The following is a 5991-nucleotide window of genomic DNA, read 5'->3' on the forward strand; positions in this document are numbered from 1 at the left end:
AGATGATATGACATATTATACGATAATTATAAGGGCTAAATATAGAGGAGTTCATTTTGAATGGAGTATTTATGATGAGGAAAATTATAATTTTTAAGGTTTGGTTTTGCTTGAGCCTTAGGGTGTGGTCTTTTCCACCCACAATAATATAATTTTTTACACAAAATATTGTAAGGCTCTTAATCACTAAAAAAAAAAATATTTTAATTAACTTAATTTTCACGATGCATATTTAAATCTATAAATATCATTTGTTGATACACATACATAACCAACATATAATCAAGCTAACATGAATTGAAAATCTATACAAATAGCTCACAATTGAACTATGTAAGGGACAAGAAGTGTTATTCCACACTTAATAAACTTTTGAAAATACAACTTGTATTAAAGAATGAGGTAGTAGTATTGGTTTAGTGGAAACGTGGACAACCTTCCACTTGGACATTAGGGGAAGTTGGGCATGAAGCAAGAGCACAATGATCATCAGCTTGTCCCCCCCACCATTGCACACTTTCTAAATTTTGTGTTGATTGCAATGCAAAATAACAAACAAAGGCCATAAATGCCACTCCTGCATCCAATGCCCCTGATGTGATGTAGTTATACTTAGTCCACCATTTTTTATGCCTTCTAAAAATTATGAAGTTAAACAAAAACCCCACTGTGATCTAAGAAATATAGTTTATTGATCCTCCAGGTGGCATGGCCCCTGAACCACTAAGAATAATAGGCATGTTTATATATGGAATCCATTTTTGTTTAGGAAACAACTTCGAGAAAATCCAAACAGGTACAGGGGCAAGTATACCCACTAAGAAGAACCAATTTTGCTTTTTGTACAAACCAAGATTGCCAAAAATCCTTTGTGGACCAACTACTCCCCATATAATTGATGCATTATAGAAAACATCATCACTAGGACATTTCCATGGACTACCTGGAGGCAATAATTCTGGATGACAAATGTCTTTTATTGAGTATAGTAACCACCAAGCTGTTCCAAAGTATACAAAGGTTGCAACTAAAGTACCCACCACCTGTAAAGTCAATTAAACATTTTATAATTTTAATGTATAAATCATTATAGCATCCCCATTTTTTGAATACGTAATTCTATAGATATAAAATTCGTACACAAATATAGATTAATATAAGCTATACCTTTTAATGTTTATTTTACTTAAAGTATATATTCATGAGAAGTATATTGAATGAAGGGTGAAAATTAGAAACATTTCTTATAAAATAAAATAAAATAAAATAAAAAATTTCTAATATTAAAAATATACAAGTAATGTAGGAGAAAAAATATTATCTTTAATGTATTTAGCAAAAATATTTTAAATATTAATTTCATCTTAATATATTTTAATGAAATAGAAAAACTACAAACTTAATAGAGCTAAATTAAAAAGAATTAAAATTTTATATTTTTATATTGTTCAATACATTTATTAACCAATTAATTAAGAATTTATTAATACATCACAAAAATACTTCTTTAAAAATTAATATATAACTATTTATTGATTTCATCTACAAATCCTCATTATAAAAATATAAAAATATATATTCTTGAAGTTTCTTTTACCAACATGTCCTATTAGTTCCTTTCTAAGATACAGTAATGATTTTGAAAAGCTATACAAATGAAAAGGAATAGAATACCAACCTGAACTATAAACATAGAGCGTGGTGGAATTTTCATATAATGTCCCACCTTAAAGTCCTGGACAAATGAAAGAGCCTGAACCATACTAATGTACCCATATGTTTTGAATGCCACATTGGCCACTGGTCTTCCTGGGTATATATATCCAATGAAGTACTCCGTTATCACATTCAATCCAGGTTGCTGTGTGCATCAATCAAACCAGAAAAAAAAAAAATTGAATTAGGAATTCTCAAAATTTAAAATATGCTGGTTAAACTAGAATAAAATTTCATATTGATACCAGATTTGTAGTAGCTTGAATGACACCAATAGGCAGGGTGAATACAAAAGCAATCCCTGAAGCAAGAAACAATCCCCAATATCTTAGCTGCAGATCATCATTGTAACCCTCACAAGCTCCTAGTGCCAATGCCATGCTCACTGCTAACAAGATGAGAAACCAGTACTGTGGAACAGACTTGTAATTAGTCTTCATTAACCTCGTGTGCACATCCATTCGTCGATCTGTCATTGCTGCTTTAGCTTGCTGCCAAATGCTCCTGCACAGGGATTTTTTCCACATCCTCAAAAAATACTTCAGAATACAACTAAAGTCCGACTGTGCTATTTAAACGAAAAAAAATAAAAAATGAAAAATAGAAGTTAAAGATATCATATTTCTACAGTCAATAATAATCAGTCTATTTTATCTAAATTCAATTGTGTAAGATTTGTTTTTACATCGATATTTCAGATCATGTTCTGTGATTCATGATGCATGATCCAACAGTGTAAGATTTGTTTTGCATCAATATTTCAGATCACACACTGTGATCCATGATTCATGATCCAACTCTTTATTATTCTGATTATAGATCATTGAGGGCCAGCCTTAAACCACACACACTAAGCAGCATATTAAGCTTAGAGAATGTTAGTCAGTTCTGAGTGTTTAACACTTTTAAGTTCAGAAGTGTATTCTTAGTATGGTCACACACCTTAACCAACATATTAAGCTTAGAAAATGTCAGTCACTTTTAAGCCTAAAAGTGTAAGCTTAGTGTGTATGATTAAAGTCATTCTGTCATAAAATGTGATGGGAAATATTGATGGCTCATTGAAAATCATTCTAGCTTCTTCAGATGAGGTCATCTATTCATGTGATTTCAAATGAATCATCCAGGAAAGTTAAAATTTACAGTTTACACCACAATTTTACATTAAAAAAATTAATGACATCAGATGTACACTGTGCATAATAAATAGTCTATATAATTTCCTATTTCAATTGTAAGAGATTTGTTTGATGATGACATTCTGTAATTTGTGATTAGTGATGAATGATGAATCTCTCTATTTTTCTAATGACAGTATAGAGTGTGATCCAAACAATGATTAAAACAAATCTTACACAATTGAATTAAAAAATGATATGCTCTAAAAACAAAATTTTGAAATTGATAGAAAGATCTATCAAATGAGAATGCTTACTTTCCATAAAAGAGGAGGACATGGGAAACGGTTGCAGCAAGAGTTGCAAAGCTTAAACCATATGAGATAGCAAAGAATCCGCTCATGTTGAGATTGCTGTATTGATTATAGGCATCCTTGTCGAATGTGAAATCGCTTTTTAACACCCTGCTGGTGTTGTATGGCTGCCCATCGTCTGAGAAAACGTTGGTAGAAATAAATGGGAATTTTTGGGCGTTATAAACATTTGTCCAGTATGTGATTGGGAGGAGGACGTAGACTATGAGGATGAAACCAACCATAGTGTTGGCTATAGCGAACCATGGCGTAGCCAATGGACTGCCTAAAAATCCTGCAACTGTTGCCCAATCCAGGGCGAAGGATCCGATCCCCAGGCCATATAATCCTGACCCAATTTGTTGTGCTGTCACTGAGTCTTTCCATATCCAACAGGCTATGGATATGGTGGATATGGAAGGGAAAAAGAAAGTGGGTACTATGTAATATGCAAAACTGCATGTTAACACTATGATGAAGAACTGCATTCTTGTCATCCCTCCTTTTGGCCTCTTTTCTTCTTCATGAAGTGCCCTGCACCACCATTGCCAATACCAAGGAATATGGATTAGTATTCATCATTCACACAATTTAAGGGCAAGAGAATTTGATGGATATTTAGACAATCTGGTGTAGCGGCAGTTAATATTTAATATTTAAAAATTGACAAGATATTTCAGCCTACCTGAAAATTGAAACTTGGACAAGAGTTGCAGGCCACCACATGTAAGGAGACTCAACCAGTAATTTTCTGAATACCCCGGCCCATCCAAAGCCCAGCATCTGATCATGATCAAATTAAAATTATCTCCCTAAACATTATAATCTAAGATAATCTGAATTCAACCCACATTCTAATTCATCATATAGACTTTATACCTGTGTAGTTAATGCCAATAGCCATGCTGCTATAGGATTCATGTTCCTTTTATAGAAGGCCTTAATTATGGTGAGAATATTGACTGCATAAACTCCACTGGTTCCCACGCTTGCAAATATGGTAATAAGGACATGCTCTTTAGTATTGAAGGGCCCTGGATTGAGTGAAAAATGCCATTTTGTTCCAGGAAAACGAATTCTTTTCGTGGGCAATGTGGCCGCCATGAAACGACCCACGGGTAGAACTACAATCTGAGCAGACACGGCTGTAAGGTTGATGGGATGCGCTCTGTAGGCAACAAATTGATTCAACATTGAGAGTAGCCCACAAGATAAAATTCCCAGCACCCACACTCGAAAAGTTAACACAGGGAGCTCTGGATCATCAGTTGTGGGCACTGTCAGAGCAACTTCTTCAATTGGAGACTGGTCATCCACTTCCTTATAGTCATCATCTTTTGAGCTCGAATGGTCGTAGATTTCTCCATTGCCTGCACAAAATCAATTTTTTCAGTCCTTATATGAAAGAAGATTTTAACAATCATGATTCATATATATATTTGATAAGTAAGCTGCAGTCGAAGGGCTAAGAAAGGGTTTTCTAGTCTCTTATCAATCCAATAAGGCACAAACAGGGACCTCATTTCTGACTAGACTCATAAGCATGGTAGTCTGGCAGAGCATAGAGTTCATGAAGATACAAGATATATGATATCATGTGAGGTGAAGTCATAAAAGGGGGGTCTAATTTCTAGCATAAAATTTTCATTCACAAGTATAATAGCCCAACAGGAACACAAATTTTGCGAAGACTCAAGGTATATGATATAAATGTCAGCGTGAAAGTTTAAATATGTGAATCGAAGTCACAATGGGGGACCTCATTTCTGGCATGAAAATGAATAGTTCAGATCCATAAACACAATAGTCTAATAGGAACACAAAGTCACAATAGTCTAATAGGAACACAAAGTCTCAAGCACCTAAAAAGCATATTACATGAAGAACAACATAAAAGCAGATTGGATCACTGAAGGCACAAAGCTCACAATTACAATAGAACAATAGAGATTTAAAATCATAATAGAACAATAGAAATTTGAATCTTGGTGACAACAACAATGCTATGATAAACCTACCATAATTCAAATATATTGACCATCTCAAAAGATAAAACATATTAAGTTTATCGGAAATGAGCATAAAAAAGAACAGGGTTAAAAAAGAAAAATAAACCTTTATTCGTTAGTTCCAGTCCACTCGCCATTGCACAGGCCAACCACTTCACCAGATCTTTTCAATGTTGTCTCATAGGTTATCTCTGCAAAAGTATTACTCCCTGAAGAATTTCATTCATATATTTTCATGTTGCTCACTTGGCTAGAGTATTTAAGAGTCAAGATGATTGATCAATACAGGAAAATTCTACATAAGGCTCCAGAGATTCAATGGAATCTCTTGGAGGAAATCGATGAAATCTGTAGGTGTGGTGGACACAAATCTGATAAAGACCCAGATCCAATTGAATGATGATCTTTCCCAATCGTTATGATTTCTAGAATAGCCTAAGAACTTCCGACAAGATATAACTTTGTGCTTTGAGGGAGAAATAAATTTGTGACAAGAACTCATGTAACGTTAGCATTTCAAAAAGTATTGAAATGTCAAAATCTTGGCTGGTGATTCATTGGTTGGGAGAATAGTTCAATCCACCTGATTGATACAAGTAGTGAATGGTCTGATATTTAGTGGTATGTTTTTGATTAAGCGGTAAATAATTTTTTTAATTTTCATTGTAAAATAAAACATTCATTAGACAAATAATTAGAAAATTATATAATAAAAAATCCATCATTATCAAATAATTGTATAAATTGTTTGTGGAAAACGATAACTGGAACTTATACTGATTTTTCTTTTACAAA

General features: G+C 33.4%; 1 pseudogene; it reads right to left on the reverse strand.

Moving 5' to 3' along the window:
• Positions 1 to 416: 416 nt before the first annotated feature.
• LOC131070357 (oligopeptide transporter 5-like) lies at positions 417 to 5333 on the reverse strand (annotated as a pseudogene).
• Positions 5334 to 5991: the final 658 nt, after the last annotated feature.

This window comes from Cryptomeria japonica, chromosome 3 (assembly GCF_030272615.1).
Source record: "Cryptomeria japonica chromosome 3, Sugi_1.0, whole genome shotgun sequence".
NCBI lineage: Eukaryota > Viridiplantae > Streptophyta > Pinopsida > Cupressales > Cupressaceae > Cryptomeria > Cryptomeria japonica.